Below are 23,470 nucleotides of genomic sequence, written 5' to 3'. Positions count from 1 at the left end.
AACACTTTATTTTAGTGTCTGTGGTAGACAAACAATACATGTTAATATTATTTATATTTGTTATTAAAAACCATTACCTGAATACACATCTACTTAAATCTTTTCAGTTTCGGAGTTCTGAAGTCATTTTTATATTTTTTCTCAAGGTTAATGTAAGAAATTAGGTGTAACCTAAAATAAAATAAAAGTCTCTTTTAACAGCTGAAATTCTTGAAAAAGTAAATGCATGTTGGCATAAGTAGTTTGAAATAATCTTTTATCTCTTTAAATAAGCATTGAAACAGTTTTGTTATTAATGTTTGAAAAACTTTTGTCCTCAACACCCAAATCAGATGATGTAACCAACATGAATATGCAGGTAGCCATTCTGTTGATGTAAGAAAAAAAACAAAAAAAAACAGAGGGGACACCTTTAGACTCTGATTGCTGTGTTTATTTTTAAAAAAATAATATTAGATATTTTCAAATTTCAAGTCAAATTCTTTTGTGCAGGTCAGATGGAGTAACCCCAAGAAAACATAAATATTCATGACTCAAAAGATAATTATGTTTGTAAAATGTGTAAATTACTTTTAAAAATTTGTTTGAAAACTTTTGAAATGAAATATAAAGTCGCATATCCACTCATGTATTCAAGAAGCAATAAAACAATTTGTAATAGCTTGTACTTGATTGTTACATCACTGGATATTTTTAAAGTCATTAACTCATTTTATTAATTTTTTTTACATTTGGGGCCTTCATTAAATGATTATTTTAGAAATGTTTTTTGAAAATGTTTGGAACCAACATGGATACAAAGATTACATTTACTGTAGACAAATGTGACGCTTTAAATTAGATTCTAAATGATTGATCATTCTGATCACCAATTTGTCTCTGAACCAAATACACAAATACAATACTGTAAAATAGAGTATGACCCTCTAAAATAAGTCAGTATAAATGACTAAATAAATCAGTATAATATAATTGCACCTTAAATAACATACGATTACAATTTCATAATTCACAATTGCTTCACACTATGTAACCATACTTAATGCATCAATATATGATTTATAGGAGCATTTCAAGCTGTGGAGGTGGATGGTGCCATTTTATAGAGGCCATAAGTTTGAGCCTCCAAGTAATAATAAAATAACGGACTTGGAAAAACTGAATACAGGTGAAATCCTATTTTATCTAACATGACAACAAATAACAGATCATCTGTTTATATAAGAAAAAAATTATGCGTGTAACTTGTCCAAAGTACTAGAAACCAGATCCTTTGCCATTTTTGTATTTATATGAAGGCAGTTAACAGTTCTGCATTCACAGAAAAAAGGAAATAGAGACAGACAGGAAGTGAGGGTATTATAGAGAGATATACATACAATTACTTGAATAGTATACCCGTTTTATCTCAGCAGACACCTCATCTCTGTTCCTTTTTGCCATTCCTGTGAAAAAAACACATTCACAAAGAGAGCATCAGTGAGACAAAATAATGTAAAAAGAAAAAACTATTATATATATATATAAATATAATTGCAAGCTTCATATTCAATGGCACCATCTGAAAGTATGGCATTTAAGTATAAATAGTGTAATTGTGATTCTGGCGTGCAAAGATCTATTCATTTGAACTGCCGAGCTCCATTTTAAGATCAACTCAAGCTGGAAAATAGGGAGGGTGACATGTTTTCCACAGAGTAAACTTGACATAGTCTCTTTAAATGCTCACATACACAAATACATTCAAAAGGGCAATATCAGACAGGGCAGATACGCTCCAATATATCATAGTCAAGGAGAGCTATTTTACGTTATTCGTGGATCTGCCCTGTCTCTCTCTGGTGTGCTGGCAAAGCCAAACACAAGATAGGCAAACAAACTGGGTCATTGTTCAGACCGTTTCTTGGTAACAATGATTTAATCAGACACCTCAGCAAGTTAAACTTTTCTATGACAGTCAAAATTTGAACTAGAAATGTAGAAACACATTATTATGTTACATATAGCTTACAGAATCTAAGCGCCCTTCATGGAAAAGGCCACATTTGTGAGATTAATTGTAAAGCAAGGCTGGAGAAAACGCAGCAGAAATTCATAGAGTCGACAAATGCTCAGGGTATCAGACATGTACATTTTCTATAAATACATTGCACTAAATTTGGTAGAACAACAGTCAAGGTTTTAATGGACCCAACAGAACACAATCAGTATGCTTAAGATGTACAAAGAAAGGAGACTTCGCCGAATGCAAACACCTGAGTGTTTTCCAATCATTTGGCAAGTGAGAGTCAGAAATGAGACACATATGACAACATTCATTAAAACATTCATGACATTTTGACTGCCATAAAATGTATTTACTTGAGTGTCCTCCGTATGAAGCTAAATTAGTTATATTACATTCTTCGCGGTTATGGACCATTGATTATAAATTGAGACGAGCTATGTATGTTCAAGGATAGGCATAACCGAGGGGTAACGTCCACTTTGTTTTCACGAATGAACTGCTACCAGTGTGGTATGTTCAAGCTTCGTACACAAGCCAAGACAGTATTAAAAACATGGGCTTGAGATGTGATAGTGGCAAAGAAGCATTAGCATCAATGCGAAAGGGGTCGAGACCTTCAGCCTGTAGAGGACACAAGAATCGAATTCATTTGATTGCAAAAAAGTGACAAAACATTGGAGAAGGAAAATGGGTGGGGGGACTGGGGAAATGGAGGGGTGGGTGGAGAGTCAGCGTTCTCTTGGCAGCTCACTGCAGCTGCCATTTTCTTGGCTCTGAGTGGCTGGTCAGAGGGCGGGGCAGGAGCAGCCACACAGAGTATGCCATAACAACCCCCACCACCCTGCCTGATCTACAAACCACCTATATAAAAGGCGTCCTCTTAGGGCTGTTCCAGGGTCAGATTTATCCAAACTGGTCTGAATTATAACCGACAGAACACTCGACCAGAACAGATTCTAGGTCTGTAAAGGATACTGCTGCATGACACTGGAGGGAACCGGCAAAGCAGCAGTTGTAGTAGTGATGCGGGCACTCACCCACACAGGAACAACAACAACGGCACTTCCTGCAGTTTCAGTAAGAAAACGATGTCTACAGCCATTCGTAATGAAAGGAAAGCCACTGTGTACACACATTATTCACAGCAGCGTTTCAGAGATGTTTTGAAATTGCAATATTCCTGCGACCAAATATTTCACCTGTCATCAGGTTTTGTGCATCCAACTCCCAAAAGGCTCAATCATCATATTTTAGCAAAGACCTTGACTCAGCATAATACAAGCAAGTAAGGACAATGATGTGGTTTTATGATTCAGTACCTTCCACCTTACGCATGTCAAATGAAAAAATAGATTCACAACAGAGAACAATAACATAACTCTATTTTGGTATGGGTTTGCTTCTAATGATTAATTTATACATGTAGAAATTTGTTTACATTAACACTGAAAATAGCATATATGTAATGCAGAATGTACTACCACATGTCTGTCAATCTAAATATAACACAAATGAAATTACATTCCAGAGAAGTTCTTTTAAAACTTTATCCCATAATGGCATATTGCTTGATCATGATTTGGAATCAACACAAACAGCAAAAAAGGCTACATAATAAGAGTATTATCAATTGTCTTATAAAAAAAATAAAAAATACTTACAGAAAATGTGGAGCCTCACAATTTGGGGTTTTCTGACATGTGAGGTTGTCAAGAAATTGTACTGGGAAGAAACCCAGTTTAAAAGTTTCTAAAAAAAAACGAAATAATTAAAAGAATTCTTAATACTTCAACTCCTCAAACTGCAGTGTAATTGTTGACCTTGATCTTGAACGTAAAAAAAGAGAGGGCAGAAACTCTACACCAACTACATGAAAAAGGTCATTATCCATTTGTTAACAGCAGAGTCTAGACAGGTCAAGGTGCAGGATGTTCCTTCCCAAATGCCCTCTCTCAATATCTCTGGTCGCCTCACATGATTCTCTTTGGAAGGAGGGGTCAGCAGTGGCCAAGTGCAGTTTAATCAGGGCAGAGGGTAGTGTGACCCCCCAGTGTCTCCACTTGGCTAATCAAAGCCGCTAGTGCTGGGTGTCAGGCTCTGGGCTGCAGAGGGCAACGGGGACAAAGATGATGGGGGGGGGAGTTGTGTCCACTCGTCTTTGTCTCCTTTTAGACACAGAGACAAGCTTCCCCTCAAACGGATGACATTAGGGCAGGGTTTTTTTCAATAAGGACACCCTTGATTCCAGAACAAAAGTGTAGACAGAAAAACAGCCAGACAGAGAGAGGCAGACAAACAGACACACACACATACATATAAATTCGCGCTCACACACACACACACACACACACACACACACACACACACACACACACACACACACACACACACACACACACACACACACACACACACACACACACACCTCTACACCATCTGGGGCCTTCATATCCCAAAAGGGCTGAGGAGGGGAAACCAGGGTTTAGCACAACTCCTCTTTTCTCCCTCCTTCCTTCAATCTTCTCTTATTCATTTCTCAGGGCATGTTTAAACAGACAGATACTGCAAACACACTGAAAAGCTCCTCAAAATCATCATGCAAATCACAAGGCAATCTGTGTAAAGGGAGACATAGGCATTTTGGGTTTGGGTGGAAATCATTAACTCCTTTTTCTATGTATTTTCACCAGACACGGCTCTTCCAGATGAGTCTGCAAGGCCTGTGCTGTTTGGAGGGTAGAGTCCACAGTTTTCTATGCTAAAACTGGTTTTATTAACTTATCACAACCCATTTTATTTTGTTTTCTTGTGGAAGAGCATCACTGCATCACTCTGACATTAATCTAAGAGTATGCAACAGACTGATCTCACAGTGACATCAGAAAATATTACTCTGTAGATTTTCCCATCAAAAAACAGTAAAGAACTGGCAGCAGGGTTGCTAGCAAGTTACTGTAAAAATAACGGTGTATTACTGTTGCCGAAATGTACAATTTGCTACTGTTTTTGCAAATACAACATAAAGCTGTAGTCGCCAGCATCATACTGTAAAAATACGGTGTTTTACTGTTGTTGGAATTAACAGCTAGATACTGATTTTACAGCTACCGTATACAACTGTAATTTAGCAGTAGATACAATACCTGTCAAAAGTTTTGAAACACTTGCCAGAAATGTTTCTCATGGTCTTAAAAATCTATTGATCTGAAGGCGTATGCTTAAATGTTTGAAATGGGTTTCGTTGACAAAAATATAATTGTGCCACCATATTAATTTATTTAATTATAAAACAAAAATTTAATTTAATAAAAAAAGAAAAAGTTTTTGAAATTGATGACTTGGACCATATAATAAAGAAAAGCAGCCAATAAGTGCCCAACATAGATGGGAACTCCTTCAATACTGTTTAAAAAGCATCCCAGCGTGATACCTCAAGAAGTTGGTTGAGAAAATGTCAAGAGTGCATGTCTGCAAATTCTAGGCAATGGGGGACTACTTTGAAGATGATAAAATATAACAGAGTTTGGATTTATTTTGGATTTTGTTTAGTTACAACACAATTCCCAATTATGTTATTCCATAGTTTTGATGACTTTACTATTAAGCAATTATATATATATATATATATATATATATATATATATATATATATATATATACATTTTGATTAAAATTATTACTAAATATTGGAAAAATATGAAAATAATTTTAATACTTAAGCAAGTTTGACAATATTGCCGGTTTGTATATTCACTGGATGAAATTTGTGTTAAAAATTTTTAAATGCCAATTAATGTAATTATTATTGTTTTGTTTTTTTAAATTATGTTTTCTCTGTTCAGTCAAGAACTTTTTGGAACAATTATTGCTATTATTTGAATGATTAGTGTTCAGGCCCCTTAGTATTGTGTAAAATAAAACCATGCAAATATAAGACAAATGACTGAGCTCACATATTTTGCGCTTGATTGCACTACATTAAAATGACTTAAATAAACAATTAAATGCCCAATTTGATCATTTTTATGACTTTTTTCAACCAATTCAAACCAATTCATTTTTCCCAACATGTCAAAACTCTGTCAAGTCAATTACATTACCTCGTTTGAAGTAAAAAAAATAAAAACATTTCAGGGTTTGATGGAAATGCACACAGCTGGAAGGCCAGAGAGAGCGTGTGTTTTTATACTGCATGTTTGCCTGAAGCACCCAGTTAATGAAAGTCTGCGGCAGCATCTTTATTAAAACGAGTGGAGAGGAAAAATGACTAGAGAATATGATGAGAGGAAATGCACACAAAACATCATAAAACTACTTACAAAATCTTTTCGATGTGCTAACTGACGGCTGAAGCATGAAATAAGTATTTGACATTGAGTTACACGTTTCAGTCTCCATATGCACACACTACAATAATTCAGGAGAAACTAAACAGCCTTTCATTCAGGCTCTCTAATATGCTTGCATTAAAAAGGATTCTGATTGGCTATCGGGTATTGCATGATTTCAAACACTTCAAACACTTAAACACTTTTTGACATACAAAAAACAAAAAGGCTTTAATAGAAAGTTAATGTGGTATTTCAGCTTATGTGTATTGGTAGTCCACTCTCTCAGAACCAAATGTAAAGAAAAATCCCTGGCTAAGTTGATTAAACTCTTCATGACAGTTAAACTGGAAAGTTCTAACAAGTAAAATAAAAAGGAGAACTAACAAGCACTCTTTATGTTCGTTAAATTAAATCTACTACAAGGGCATTAGGGATAATTTACCCAAAAATGGAAAACTCTGTCATCATTTACTCACCCTCATGTTGCATTAGTGTACATTGAGTTTAGAACTAGAAAAATTGTATTTCGGATGAAACTAGAGGCTCTTTTGACTCAAACAGGTTTCAATGTAAAAACTTAATTAGGTTTCTTACCAGATGTTGTTTTGTTGGTGTTTCTCCCAAAGACAATCTCTGCTGTCATCAGTGACATATTGTTTTGTCACATGACTTTGTACGTGGAATGTTTAACCCTTTACTGACAGCCCAGAGTCTCCTGAACTGAGATCAGTCGGTTTAAATGAAATTAAATTATGCGTTGTGTACAGCAAAGCCAAAATACAATGTCCACGCATGTTTACACAGGGGTCATACGAGGATAATCAACACACACACACACACACACACATACACACACACACACACACACACACACACACACACACACACACACACACACACACACACACACACACACACACACACACACACCAGCCAAAATCACCTAAAAAGTTATAGAGGAAAGTTAGAGGTGTATTTTCCTTATATATGGAAAGGACAAGCTTGATTGTCAGGACTAATATAGGTTTAGTGGCTGAATTTCTGCAGCATTTTAATTAAAAAAAAAAAACATATTCCAATTCCAAATTAATAATCGTATTTATTTTAGGAGTCTTATGGGGAGCCTTATATTTAGGAGCGCTGCTCTCAGCACACTAGCACACCAATAGAAAACACAACAGTCTGCTTCGTAGAGAGTAAATATTCGGATTACGAACGTGGAACACCTCTACTGCTCTGTTTTGATAGGGCCATTTGGTACTATAAACTTTCCTGTCAACAATTATTATGTAGTCATATGATCTACTCAAAATTCAGGATTTAAGTGGAGCTCAATTCCAACCCACACTTCCTGTTGAACACAGAGAACTAAGAATAGATTTCTAACTTGTTGCAGAGAGCATCCATGCTACATTCTGTTTTCATAAATACAAACAGCAAAGAGAAATTACAAGTGTTCTTTTCCTTACTGGCTCTCAAACTTTATGGATCATCGGCAAGAACATTGTGATCACACAAATGGATTTCTGTACATAAAGGTTAATTGCATTAGTAATTTAAATACTTGACCAAAAGTTCTCCAAAATAGTATTGTATAACAGTATTGTTTTCAGAATTACAGAACCTAATCAGAATCACCACTGAGTATTATAGAAATGACAAAAAACGTCAAATGTCCAGACACATTGAAGTAAACAGTAAAAGCACTTTGTTGTAAGCATTTTTAGCACTACAGGAAAAGTTCACAAAAAAAAAAAAAAAAAAAAAAAAAGGATCTACTCATACTCATGTCATTTTAAACTCATATGATTATTTTTCTTCCATAGAATGCAAAATGAGATATTTTGCAGAATGCCCAAGCTGCTCTAAAAAAGGATTCACATTTTTATTGTCAAGCTCCAAAATATGCAAAAAAGCATGATATATTCCATGGCTTCAGCCACCCATACCTCACTGAAAATGTTTCTTTTCGTCCATTCAAATCACAATGATATTGACATTCATCCAGAAGTGAATCACATTCGACACCAGAAGTAATTGTGAACTTCATTGGCTCTCACATGTGTGCAAGTGTGAATGCGATTTGAAAGCTAGGGAAAAGGCAATATTTTCAGTGAAGAACTACTTAAATGTGGTCTGTTCTGTACATACAGTCATATGGACTACTGTTATGTTGTTGTTTTTTTTAGGCCTTTTTGACCATGTAAATTGCCATTTATGGAAAAGAGCAGCAGGGTCATTCTGCCAAATATATAGCTTTTGCATTCATGATGGTGTGTAGATAGATTTTTAGTTTTGGGTGAACTATCTCTTTATTGCAGAAGTGTGTAATTTCTCCGCCACCAGCATCACCAAACATTATTTAAAAAAATAATCCCTTTTCAAACGGATTCCACTAAAAACTCCCCCCATCTTGCATTGGATGTATAAATAGATTAACTTAACCCAAACTGACACCACTGATCAAGCCAGCGTTGCAGTGTCTGGATGGATGGGCCGCTCAAAAACAAAGAATGTTTTATTAGCACTAGAGTGAAATTAACCTACAAATTGTTTACTTATTGTTGACAGCATATTAACCTGGGATGGGAGAAAGAATTTTAACATTGAAACAATACACACATTAAACTTATAGGCCTCTATACAAACCAGCATACAGTAATCCAGCACATTTTATACGTCTTTCCACTTTCCACGATTGCTCTATTTAAGGCCAGAATATAGTTATTGTTGTAAAATCAAACTTTTCATGAGGAATACAGCAGTTTTACTACACGAACATTACAGGTCCATGAATATAAAGTAAGGCCAGTTGCAGTTTATTCCCTGAATGCCGCTACACACCAACATTACCCAGACTCAAACTGTGAGTTTCATTCTGCTGGCCTTGTTATAAGAGAAATGCTGTCAACATTGCTGATTCACTCTCACCAGAACAACACCAGCATCACCCCACAGCATGACTAATCATCTAATATCCAAGCATCCTTCCCAAAGACACTCTTGATAACATGTCCAAAAAAACTCTGAACATATCAGTCTACTTCCCCTATTAAACTAGTGAATTATATACAAAAAGTCAGACAGAGAGTCAGCGTAAATAGGAGAGAGAGAGAGAGAGAGGGAGGTCGTCACTAATTAGGGAAGCAGGTGACCCCTGCAATTCAGCAGACCTACACACTGATCCTATCGGTTTCCTCTGTGTTGCAGGGGTTAATCCCCTTCAGGCACTAATTGATAGGAGATAACATGCTCATTCTTATCGAAGAGTCACAGTGTTCATTTAGTGCTTATGTTACAGACTGTGGCAGCGGGGGCGTGGTCAAGCGCCCGTCCGGGAGAGAAAAGCGGTAAGGGCGCTCACACCTGAGCTAAATTATGTCTAACACCTGTCTCTAATTGCAGTAGCTTGAGGAGAGCGGCATAAAAAAGCAGCAGCAACAGAGCCCAGAGAGAGCCCGACACGAAGGCCAAGAAGCTACTGTGTTACATTAGTGTGTTATATTAGTGTGTGAGAATTAAAAACAACCTTACCTGAACCCTGTTGCTGTTTCCGTCCCTTCCTCACTGGAAACTTGTTACACTGGTGCCGAAAGCCGGGAGTTTGCAGGAACAGTGGTCCAAAGCTATGGAACAGAGTCGCCCCCATAGAGTCCTCCCAGCTGGCGGAAGTCCTCCAGTCCCTCGCTACGCTCCATCAGGGCCACCAACAGTCTCTGCTTGAGCTCCGACAGGACCAGGATCGTCGGTTCTTTGAGATCATGCGGGCTCAAGCAGAGGACCGGCTTGCCATCCGGAGCCTCCTCAGCCAGGAGGCTGCTCCAGACGCAGCCGCGACCCCGGATACCCGCGCCACACTGCCCCCACCCGCGCTACAGAAGATGGGGCCGGCAGATGATCCAGAGGCATTCCTGGACCTCTTTGAGCGCACGGCGGAAATTTGGGGTTGGCCACGCGACCAGTGGGCAGCCCACCTCGTCCCTCTCTTGTCCGGGGATGCACAGCTCGCGGCACAACAACTTCCGGGCCATGAAACTGGATAAATCCGACCACCCGTTTGCGTTCGCCCAGCGGCTCCGTGATGCCTGTCGGTGGTGGCTGCTTGCGGGGGACCGCGACGTCGAGGAGCTCGTCGATCAAGTGGTACTGGAGCAGTTTGTCCAGCGCTTGCCCCGGAAAACGGCGGAGTGGGTCCAGTGCCACCGCCCGGCGTCGCTGGAGGAAGCCGTACGACTCGCGGAGGACCACATGGCGGCGATGCCAAGGGCGGATGAGCCCTCTCACTCTCTCTCCCCTTCCCCTGTGTCTTCCCCTGTTTTTCCTCCCCTCCCCTCTTCCCTTTCACTCTGCTCTCTCCCCAGGGTCCGTTCCTGCCCCCCGCAGGCGCGGAGGATTCACGAGACCAACTTCCCGGCCGTGGGAGAACCCGCCTACCCCTTCCCGTCCTTCAGCCGCTCTCCTCCTCAGGTGGGAGCCCGCCAGCTGCAGGTGCGGCCGTGGCGCCTGGGCGGTCTGCTGGAGGTGCGGAGACCCGGACCACTTCCGGGATCAGTGTCCGCTGATGGAAATAGGGGCGGTGGTGCTGGTCTCCGACTTCCGCAGGCTGCCCCCGATCGGGCTGGACCGTACCATATTCCGGTAAGGATCCAGGGGGGTACATACCAAGCATTGTTGGATACCGGCTGTAACCAGACCACCATCCACCAACGCTTGGTTCAACCCGGGCTTTGGGATTAGCTAAACTGGTGAGGGTGAGGTGTGTGCATGGGGATGTTCACAAGTATACCATGGTGACCTTGGCGATTAAATTCAGGGGAAAAAAACATAGTGTGGTGGCAGCGGTTAGTTCCCGCCTCACCCATCCGCTAATCTTGGGTACTGACTGGCCGAATTTCAAAGATATTTTAGAGGGTATTTGTGCGGATGGGTCCTGCATAAAGAGGTGTCGCGGTGTCGCGATGCTTTGGCAGGGAGGTGGAGCGGGGCCGTCCTCGGCTGCTTCGGAATGACGAGGGAAGAGGCGAGGTGGCGCCCCTCCTCTCAGGGAATTCCCTGAGGGGACTTCCCTCTAGAGCAGTCAGCGGGACCGAAACCCTTAAACATGCTCTTGGCCAAGTGAGAGTAATTGATGGTCAACAGCTCTGGCGGGCGTCGCCATTGCATACCCATATTTTTAAACTTATTAAAGATCGGTTGTACAGAGTGGCGTGGGGCGCTCTAACAAAGGAGGAAGTGACACAATTATTGGTTCAATGGAGCTGCCGGAAATGGTTTTCCAGGCGGCTCACTATAATCCTATGGCGGTCACTCGGGAAAGAAAGACACTTCTCCGTCTAGTAGCCCGTTTCTATTGGCGGGCATTGGCGGTGGCGATCCGCAGGTGGTGTCGCGGCGTGCCGTGAATGTCAGTTGGTAAACCCACCGGCCGCCCCAAAAGTGCCTTTGCGCCCCTTCCATTGATCGAGGTCCCCTTGAAAGAATTGGAATGGACCTCGTCGGGCCATTAGAACGGACAGCACGCGGACATCGGCTTTGTGTTAGTCCTAGTGGATTACGCAACGCGATATCCGGAAGCAGTGCCCCTGAGCAACATCTCCGCGCGTAGTGTTGCTGGGGCACTCTTCAAAATAATCTCCGGTGGGGATTCGAAAGAAATCCTCACCGATCAGGGCACTAACGTTTATGTCACGTACGCCGCAAGCTTTACGAACTATTGGGCATTAAGTCGATTCGCACTAGCGTTTACCATCCGCAGACTGATGGCCTAGTGGGCGATTTAATAAAACACTAAAAAATATGATTCAGTAAGTTAGGTACCGAAGGCGCTAGGAATTGGGATAGGTGGCTCGACCCCTGTTATTCGCAGATGCGGGAGGTCCCACAAGCCTCCACGGGGTTCTCACCGTTCGAGCTGCTGTAATGGCGGCCCACGCAGGGTCCTCGGCGTCATCCGTGAAGCTTGGGAGGAGGACCTTCTAATAGTAAAAATGAAATTCAATACGTTCTTGATCTTAGAGCAAAACTCCACACACTGGGGAAATTAACACAGGAGAATTTGCTCCAGGCTCAAGAACGCTAACGCCGGCTGTATGACAGGGGTGCTCAGCTACGGGAATTCGCACGGGAGATAAAGTGCTTGTATTACTCCCAACATCGAGCTCGAAATTACTCGCCAAGTGGCAAGGACCCTTTGAGGTCACCACGACAGTAGGGGATCTCGATTATGAGGTTAAATGTACCGATAGAGGCGTAGCGTCAAATATATCACCTCAACCTCCTGAAATTGTGGAGAGAAGCGGCCTCTGTGGCGTTAGCAGCGGTAGTTCGGAGAGGCGGAGCTCGGACCGGAGGTAAACAAAGCCCGCAATCTCAACACCCAGGTTCCTTGTGGAGACCACCTCTCACCGCACCAACTTCGCAGAGGTTTCCGAATTACAAAGAAGTTTGCAGGCGTGTTTTCTCTTCTACCGGGCCGCACAAAGATCATACATCACCATATCGAGACCGAGCGGGCGTGGTGGTACGTTGCCGCCCCTATCGCTTGCCCGAACATAAAAAGAAAGTAGTTCGAGAAGAATTGGACGTGATGCTTGAGATGGGTGTAATAGAAGAATCCCACAGTGATTGGTCCAGCCCGCTCGTCCTGGTTCCCAAGAGCGATGGGTCTGTACGTTTCTGTGTGGATTATAGGAAAGTCAATGCGGTGTCTAAATTTGACGCGTACCCAATGCCCCGTGTTGATGAACTGCTCGATCGGTTAGGTACGGCTCGATTTTATTCGACCTTGGACCTAACGAAGGGTTATTGGCAGATCCCCTTGACACCAATTTCCCGTGAAAAAACGGCCTTCACCACGCCGTTCGGATTACACCAATTCGTGATGCTTCCTTTCGGTTTGTTCGGGGCACCAGCCACGTTTCAGCGCCTCATGGATAGGATCCTCAGACCGCACACTGCTTACGCCGCTGCCTATCTAGACGATATCATCATTTATAGCAATGATTGGCAGCGGCACATGCAACATCTGAGGGCCGTCCTGAGATCGCTGTGGCGGCGAGGCTCACGGCAAACCGAAAAAGTGCTGCGGTTGGGCGTGTGGAGGTACGGTATCTGGGGTTCCACTTGGGTCATGGCCAGGTGCGTCCCCAAATTGACAAGACCGCGGCGATTGCGACTTGCCCTAGACCCAAGACCAAAAAGGGGGTGAGGCAGTTCCTGGGGCTGGCTGCCTATTACAGAAGATTTGTGCCTAATTATTCGGATGTCACCAGTCCGCTGACTGACCTCACTAAAAAGGGGGCTCCAGATCCGGTCCAATGGTCGGAGCAGTGCCAACAGGCGTTTACACAGATTAAAGCTGCACTTTGTGGGGGGCCGCTTTTGCATGCACCTGACTTCTCTCTCCCTTTTGTTTTGCAGGCGGACGCTTCAGACAGAGGGCTGGGGGCGTACTCTCGCAGGTGGTGGAGGTAGAGGCGCCGGTGCTGTACATTAGCCGGAAGCTCTCCTTGAGGGAGACTAAGTACAGCACCGTAGAGAAGGAGTGTCTGGCCATCAAGTGGGCGGTCCTCACCCTCCGATACTACCTGCTGGGGCGGGCCTTCACCCTCTGCTCGGATCACGCCCCACTGCAGTGGCTCCACCGCATGAAAGATACTAACGCCCGGATCACCCGTTGGTATCTGGCCCTCCAGCCTTTTAAGTTCAAGGTGGTCCACAGACCGGGGGTGGTAGGCAGGCCGGATGACGCCCCGGCCTGAGTCGGGCGGTGGGGGTATGTGGCAGCTGGGGCGTGGTCAAGCACCCGTCAGGGAGAGAAAAGCGGTAAGGGCGCTCACACCTAAGCTAAATTATGTCTAACACCTGTCTCTAATTGCAGTAGCTTGAGGAGAGCGGTATAAAAAAGCTGCAGCAACAGAGCCCAGAGAGAGCCCGACACGAAGGCCAAGAAGCTACTGTGTTACATTAGTGTGTTATATTAGTGTGTGAGAATTAAAAACAACCTTACCTGAACCCTGTTGCTGTTTCCGTCCCTTCCTCACTGGAAACTTGTTACACAGACCCTTTGCTGGGATTAACCACTTGGCCTTTAATCACTGTGACCAGATCATTTGGTTTTCAACCCATCAGCACATGCTTTAGCAGACTGGCATAAAAAACAAATTCACTCCTGTTACTGTTAAGGAGTCTGAAACCTTTGTCAGTTTGGTAAGCCCCAACACCTTGCAGAATAATCATGAGGCTGAGATTACATCTGAGTGTGACTTCTTGAGTCATAAATCAAACCATTTAAAAATATATATAACACCATTGCGGAAGACATGGAAAGAAAAAAACAGAACTGCAGTACAGCATACTGTAACTAAACGATTGGTTATTGCGATTTTTAAAAACATATTGCAGTCATAGTTAGGGATGGAGAGATCATTTTTGTGCTAATCAGCGATTTAGTGTCAAAGAGAGGCATACAGGGACTCATCCACACATTCAAACTAATTAAAAGGCCATTAAGTGAACAGCAGCTGTGAAAAAGGAAACAAGGCTGAAAAAGACAAAAGAGACAGACTGTCAGAAAGACAGAGATGAGATTTCATTAAAATACCATGCCTTAAGGGATGTTGGAATGAATAAACCTTTTCCCTCCAAATCTTACTGAAATATTCAAACAACTTAGGAAGCATGCCTATCACAACAAAAATGAATAAAAAGTGAAACACAAACAACAACATGCATAATCTGGAAAATGTTTGCCTGCAGCCATATCACCCTGTAGCTCAAGACTAGTTGCCCAATGAAGCCAAGCAGTGTTGAGCCTGGCCAGTACCTGGATGGGAGACCTCCTGGGGAATACTAAAGTTGCTGCTGGAAGAGGTGTTAGTAAGGCCAGCAGAGGTTGCTCACCCTGCGGTCTGTATGTGTCCCCAGTACAGTAAAGGGGACACTATACTGTAAAAAGGCACCGTCCTTTTCAAGAGACGTTAAACCAAGGTCCTGACTCTTTGTGGACATTAAAAATCCCAGGGCACTTCTTGTAAAGAGTAGGGGTGTAACCCTGGTGTCCTGTCCAAATTCCCCCATTTGCCCTTCTCAATTATTGCTTCCTAATAATACCCATCCATTAATTGGCTCTATAACTCTGTTCTCTCTTCTCCACCAATAGCTGGTGTGTGGTGGGAGTACTGGTGCACTATGGCTGCCGTCGCATCATCCAGGTGAATGCTGCACACTGGTGGTGGTTGAGGAGAGTCCCCTGTTCACTGTCGTAAAGTGCTTTCATTGTAGTGTCAGAAAAGCACTATATAAATGTAACATTCACTGAATATGATTACTTTTATTTTAAAATACGCTTTAGAATCATAAACTAGTAAAACATCCAAGAAATATGGCGAAATATTTTAAAACAAACTCTGCATGAATATTATTACAAATATAACCAGCAATTTTGGAAATGCAAGAAAAAGGACATATCCAAGTTTAAAACGTTTAAAACCTTTAAAAAGCCCAACAATTTTCACAACTAATATTCAGCTGTGCATTTTGGTATCATGAGTCAAATTTGAAAATTCAACCATCATAGCAATGTGCTGTGTTCATGACCTTAACCAAAGGGTGAATATTGTTCTCGGTCAACTCTTAGTGATGATTGGCATTTCATCTAATATATATAAAAACAACATAAAAAAAAGAATCAGAGACATTTAGACATTACACTTCTTTTGAACCGAAATACATGAAAATCAATGAAAATATAAAATCGGTAGACATAAGAATAAAGTTCAGCGAGCCTAAATATCTTTAGTTAAACAAAGAGTGCATGGTGGTAATATTTTTACAAAAGAGAGATTATGCCAATATACAAGAAAAACATAACATTAATTTAAAGCCTAAAAACAGCTTGAAATTATTAAAAATAAAATATCTGAACAAAAGGGCATGTGCCACTTGCACTGAAACAGTACAACGTTTTTGTTGAATAACCAGTGCCACAACGCTAATTTTCAATGAATCATCACACAACTTTTAGAACTTCTACAACTGTGAAACAGGGTCATTCTTCTTATTTTAGCCATTCTTCTTTTATCATTTCCTTTCTTAGCATCACCAAAAGCCTTGAGTGTACAATGTTACATAGTGTACATTACATCTATCAGTCCTTTTAAAAAAAAAAAAAAAAAGTTAAACTGGTACATGTCTGTCGGCACAGAAGTCTTGTGCAAATACACGAGGCAAGAGTGAATGGAAATCTGAATGGGAATTCCTTTCTATTATGTTTTATAAAGGTTAGAATTAAAACTTCAAATTATAAATTGCACATATATGCCTTCAAAAAAAAAAAAGTTTCTTTTGAACATACCTATACCAATAAATATGTAAACATCAAAGATTTTAGGCACATTGAGTCACTTTAAAGGCCAAATCTTCCACAACAATGTGTACCTCATGTACTGAGCCACAAGGCCCTAGACACCAAGCCAAAAATCCACCCTCCCACACACACACACACACACACACACACACACACACACACACACACACACACACACACACACACAACACAAACAAACAAACAAACAAACAAACACAAACCCTTACACCCCAAACCAGTCTCGCTCATATTAAGTATAGTTTCATCTTACAAGAAGACACGGTTACATTAAATGTAATTTTATTACAATGAACAATAATTTTTTTTTATTCACTTCACATTTAGAATGAAAAATTATGTAATTGTTCGGGATAGCATACAATTACGTTAAAAATGACTATCAATTTAAGCATATATTGTTTTATCAGAGCAATTTAAAATAATTTTATTACAATAATAATAATTACATTTACCCAAATGTATGAAACAATGCTGCAACAATGTTCAACAGTTATAAAATCACCACGATTTAACAAAAATAAATAAATAATAAAAAAAGCTTTTTGACCTGACACTAAAATCAAAATCTAAAACACAGGTTTATTGTGTAATTTTTATTTACATCGATTAATGTTTGATTCAAAATCCACTCACATTTTCTGTTCAACATAAATATTTTTATGTTATAAACACAATCACCTTCAGAGATTAAAGCATAGACAGTAACCAATATTATTCAAAATTGCATATGGAACACACACACACAGAAAAAAAATATTTAAAGGATAAGAACAAAAAATAGTAAATATACGCTTTCATGTATGTAATGTCAAAGACAGAATCAACAGACTAAACATTGTATCCCTGTTAAAGAACCTTGCTAAACGTACAAGCAAAAATATTTTATGGTCATACTATCTGCCAAATGTGCAATTTAGGGGGTAAAACCTAATATATCATAGTTAACTGCATGAGTAATATAGAATAAAATAAGACAAATACAATTTCACAGCAGATTAGAAAACAACTGTTTACCATTAAAATCCTAAATGGCCTGAGGACACCATTATATTTGGATATTATATTTTTATATACCTTTTTTAATTACTAACCATTTCAATTTCAGAAACATGTTTTAAATGCCAATTTGTCAGAGTGTATGGGAACACAAAAGTTCTTTAAGATCAGCTTTCATAATAACAGCTGAATAATGAAGAAAGCAAAAATTTGTGAACAGCCAAAAGGCACATTCTGAAACTGGTAAGCTATGCGACAATAGCATGCTTCATAGTGTTACAACTGCAAACATTTTAATAACTTTTATTAAACATTCTTTTTATAATACCACAAGAGCAACTGAATCAAAATTGGGAGTAAATTGATTACAAACAAACAACAAATGAACACCGAATGACAATTTAAATCTCAATTTAAATCTCACTTTTGATAAAAGCATTTGCTAAATGACTAAATGCAAAAATATAGCTAAATCGTCTCAGACAATGCCACAAATCAGAACTCTTTCACGTTGCAAATTCTGGTATTGTAGAAAAGGGTGTCTATCTTTCTCTGCAAAACTCCTCCCTAAAATGGAGGCAGCTGTCCAAACACATCCACGGTCTCGCTCCAGCACTTGGGCAAAGCTTTGAGAAGAGTCAGACATTATGCTGCCATCAGCACAAGGACATGAGTAAAATGAATAAAGCAAATAAGCCAGGACAGCCACCAAAAGGAGAGAGTTTAGAAGGAGTGTGGCTCTTTGTTTCTGACTCCCTGCCAGTGATCCGTTTAAAATTCCATTGTGGCTTTAATACATAATAAATGCACACAATTCAGGAGAGTGAGAACATTGTTCTTTCCATACGTTCACTCCATAAGCGCTAGAGAAAGACCTGGGAGGCATAGTGCATCTTGTCCTACTAATATAACAACAAACATGGCCGCCATCTTTATTTTGCAACAGCTTATTTCTCGCAAAAAGTTCCGAAAAAGATTGGGGGATTAAATGCAAGCTAGAAATGTCTGCACCTTTTCAAAGGTCCATTTGTACTCAAAAAACAATTACTTCTAGTAAGAGTCTTTTTTTGTAACCTTTACATTAAAATGCAGTGATAGGCTCTTTCTATGCCAAGCTGTCGGTTCAATGTTCAGATTTTTTTAGCCACTGAATTATCTGTCTACTAATTTACCCATCTAATCTTGGTGTTCAATGAAGAAATCAGTAAGAAGTGAATACTGGAAAATATTGGTGAGCCAAGCTGAAGATGTGATAACTAAGCAACATTTCAAACGTCACATCTGACAAAGAAAAACAGTGACTCGTTTCGGTTAGCATTAGCCTCTCTAATGCACACTCATCAGCCTGCAGGCTTTCATAGTCGCACCTTTGCACACCTCTTCGCATTCCTGCCATTCCACCTCACTCTCACCCTCTCCATGACAGGACCAAATGTGCTTCACAGAGTACATGGTGGGGGGAAAAAATGCCCTTTTAAACCTACCGTCAGTTTGGCAGCATAACTCCAGAACATGGGTATCACCTTTTAGTGCAGCTGATTCTGTGGCAGCACCAAGAGGTCATCACAAGGTACCAGAATGTCATTCTTCTTGCCTGTAAAGAAAGCCCAAATACAAAAAATTAAGAATGAATAAATTACAAATATATATATATATATAAATAATCAAAATGGAAGCAATGCTACCAAATACCACTTGACAATTATATGATGATTTATATATAATTGCCAATCAACTAATTGCCTTATAACTTGAAGTTATAAGAATGGGTTCTCCCCACTATATTGGGATATGGTGAGGCTAATTCTATTTACAGTTCTTTACATTTATTATCACATACTCTAAAATAAAAAATATTATTACAATTTTATAAGATCATCACTTTTAACATGTTGAATAAATCCAATTAATTCGGAAGGCAGCAACACATTAAAAATCTTTGTGCAAGCATAAAATATCTAATAAAACTTCACCTTAAATGCCACCTTGACATATTCCTGAAAGACAAATCAAAAGCAAAGCCAATTGAAAAACCGTCAAACGGAGGAGTATAATTTCACCAACAGGTTGTTGATATGCACAGGTTGTTGAGTACTACAACAACAATATTTTTACAGGCCTGTGGGTTGAATAGAAAAGCGCGCACACACACAGATGTCTTGACCAGTTGAAACATGTCATGGAGTACTGAGGTTGGACACTGATAGGCCTGTGAGGTGAACTGATATACAGAGGTGTGCAGTGGAGCATTTATAATACCATCAAACATTACAGTAATGAAAACCTTGTCAAGTATGAGGAAAAATAAGCACCTCTTACGCTCACTGAACTGCTCAAATTGGCCGAAAATATCGGTCCATCAGTTTGTGGTACATGCAAAACAAAATAAATGCCAAAACCAAAAGAAAAATAACTTCTCAAGGGCTCTCGGCTAGCCACATCTCTTATAAATTGGCTGATGTACACCAAAATTGTATACATTTTGATTACAAAATACTAAAGCTAGAAATAAATAAAAACTTACCACAATGTTATAAACACTACTTTTAAAATCAGTCAGTTAGTGCCTGATTTGACTAATTTGTGCATAAATACTGCAAGAATTGAAATAATCTTGTGTACAAATAAATGTAGCAGGTTGTTCTGGAGGTATGAGAAACATCCACAGCGCAGTACATCTAAAAACAGAATATTTCACAATTCAACAGGACATTGGCACACATTTAACTTTTGTGTATGAATGGAGCTCTTCCTTTCTGTTAACCATAGGACATTATCTACAAGCAATCACAAAATATAATTCTTCATATTCTAAACTTACATTGTCATGAGTCGTAAAATGGCATTAAAACATTATCTAAAACGTATCGAAACTACAGGTAAGCTGCCACAACAGTGTGGATTACTAAAGAACAGTTTTGTGCCATGACCTTCGTCACGGATTACAAAAATAGTTTATTTGTTAATATATTGTACTTATTTAATTAAACGAATTATTTTAATCATCTGCACCCGGTAAGAGAAATGAAAACACGATGCAACATTAAGTGTATATAACTAAAGTAAATCAACACAATCATATTTGTTTATATATTCATTTTGGATCACACAACACCTCTAAATCAGGGCATGACATCACTCTATGAGTGCAGGGTTCCACTCTCGCCTTATGCTAACTGAAAACATTTTAACAGACAGGATTAAAGAGACTATGTTGGAGTGTCTCCCATAAGGCAGCCATCTTGTTTCGTTTATAGCTGAAAAGCTGAGTCATATGATTCTGCTCCTGCTTATATGATAATATCGAAGGCAGACGTCTCTGTCTGCTTTCACATTATGAAAGCGCACGCATGCAATGCCAAGACACACGGGCAACCAATTTAAAGTGCCTTCACAAATCTTGACAAATAAGGACATACAATAGTTTAACAAGAGTAAGAACAATCAGAGAGCAGAAACGCAGAACTTCTGCGGCTGAGTTGCGGAGACATTTAAGGAAGGAATAGAGACCTACTCTAAAACGCTATATAACTGACACTTTATATTAAATGTACAGAAAAGGTCAGGTAATTAATGACAAATTTAAAAGACCGCAAGGATGCCTTAACTAAATCTGAAATGTTTTGGTCTGCACACCACAGAGGAATCCTGAAAAACTGCACAGGGTGCATTTTGATACAGGACTGTAAATAAAAGAAGGGTATATTTAAAAAAAAAAAAAATCACATACAAGCATTAAATACATAAGAATAAAAATGAGGGGTTGGGTGGGGGTATATCCTACCTTAACATTGGGGTATATATTAGGACCAAATAAGCTTTTTTCAGAGATGAATACTAAGTAAAATATGAAATAATTTTTATCATAAAAGATAATCAGTTTGTTTAACCATAACTAGGCCTAATGCTTAAACATTTATGGATTTTGGGGGACAAACCACTTATGTATCCACTACCATCCTCCACTCTAATGACACCGGTTGTGAATTGTGGTCAGAGACGTCATGACCCACAAGACACGTGAGCAGCTTTTGGATTTCTATTTCATGATTAAACTCTCCAAATGCATCTGACATGTTAAGTACTCCATTTAGACTTACAACCCCTGTCTTTCATTCTACATGGGTGCACTCTGTCTGTAAAGAACTCAAAAATAAAACCCAAAGCATGATGTAATACAGTGCGGTCATGCACCGCATGCGGAAATCTCAAGTGAAAGGCTTAAACGGAAAAGGAAGGGACTAAAATGCACAGATAATCAGCAAATGTTTTGGTGCATTGCGATGATCCAGTGTGTACACTCTTTCCTGTGCTCTCTCCAGACACTGCAGACTGTTTTGGCATCACGAGGTCATGGGGTTAATGAGAGAACGTGCTCACGTGAGCACAGGTGCGTCATTTGGCTGAAGAGACGCAAACTCTTTCACCGGACGACATGCGGTAACAAATAATCACAATAAAATCACGAGCTGGCAGCGGTTTACGTGCGCGGTCTTGTATGCCACGAACAAGCAACATTGAATGATTTTCACACAGTTAAGTATCTTTTCATGAACAACACAATCACCACCATAATAATAATATTAGCCAAAAAAAAAAAAAAAAAGAAAAAGATTTGCGCCCCACCGCGATCGTCTTACCTTTAAATACTGTCTGATGAAAACATGAAATAAAACTTTGAAATGCGTTACAACAGAACCAATATTTTTCGAGCTACAATATAGCTATAGTGTTGGACGATTGCAAAGTTCCGGTCTGTCTTTCTAATGAATATGAGCGAGACTCTGGAAACTCCATCAGCATTTGTATCAGTTTCAGACAGACTCCAGACACTCTCTGGCCACTTGCGTGTCGTGCACTGTCTGCGCGGCGCGTTCACGAGCGTCGGCGCGCTGCAGACTGACAAGCAACAGACCAATAGCGTCCCGAATTTCAGCATGATATCTTATAACAACAGCCAGAAAAGAAAAACCTCTTACTGACTTCCCGGATGCAGAGAAACTAATCTTTAGGAAACGCAGTCAAAGGAATGTGGTTGGAGCTGGTCGGGTCTATCATGCAGACATGTCCCATGAGAGGTAGAAACTCTTTGAGCCATATGAGGGAATAATAATAATCAAACATTTTATAATTGATTTCTTCAGCTACTTTGATTTTGAACAAATATTGCGTGTATTGCAATATTTCGTATAATTGAAATCATAAAATGACTCATAAATATTATAGGCAACTTTATCATTATGCACTTCTTTGGGATATTTGGATAATAATTTTATTATATGAAAACGACAAAATAGAGTTTACCAGTAGAAACCCTGTTTTGAGGCACATAAATACAATTAAAAATATATGGTACATTGCATGTACTGTTGCTTAATCGTAATATAAATAAATGATGGATTATTGTCTATTTAAAATAAATAAGACATTCAAGAAATCAAATAAATAAATCCAAATAAATGATTCTTGTTTGAAATCAAAGCATTTAAATAGGTAGCTATGCTTCAAATAGAAACACTACAGAGCACAGTGTTTATTAAACACTTTTATTCTTTGTTTTGATGTACTAATGCAGAACATGGCTGATGACTGAACCTTAATGTTGCAAACTATTGATATTAAACACACACAAAACTAAACAAAACAAAACTTATAATTTCTATAAAGGTTTTTAAAAATATTTACAGAGTTGGTAAATGTTTTTACATATTTACAATGCACAGTCTTTCACATAAATACTAATACAGA

General features: G+C 39.6%; 1 long non-coding RNA gene across 1 annotated transcript; it reads right to left on the bottom strand.

Annotated features, from left to right (window-relative positions):
* Positions 1 to 1,256: 1,256 nt before the first annotated feature.
* LOC127653845 (uncharacterized) lies at positions 1,257 to 22,545 on the bottom strand. The gene is made up of 3 exons (XR_007971867.1): positions 22,363 to 22,545; positions 19,207 to 19,316; positions 1,257 to 1,445 (listed from the first exon to the last, which is right to left on the bottom strand). It is a non-coding gene; the product is annotated as an uncharacterized LOC127653845 (long non-coding RNA).
* Positions 22,546 to 23,470: the final 925 nt, after the last annotated feature.

This window comes from Xyrauchen texanus, chromosome 2 (assembly GCF_025860055.1).
Source record: "Xyrauchen texanus isolate HMW12.3.18 chromosome 2, RBS_HiC_50CHRs, whole genome shotgun sequence".
NCBI classification, from domain to species: Eukaryota; Metazoa; Chordata; class Actinopteri; order Cypriniformes; family Catostomidae; genus Xyrauchen; species Xyrauchen texanus.
The sequence above is the reverse complement of the archived record's forward strand: the minus strand, read 5'-3'. Positions and strand labels throughout refer to the sequence as shown.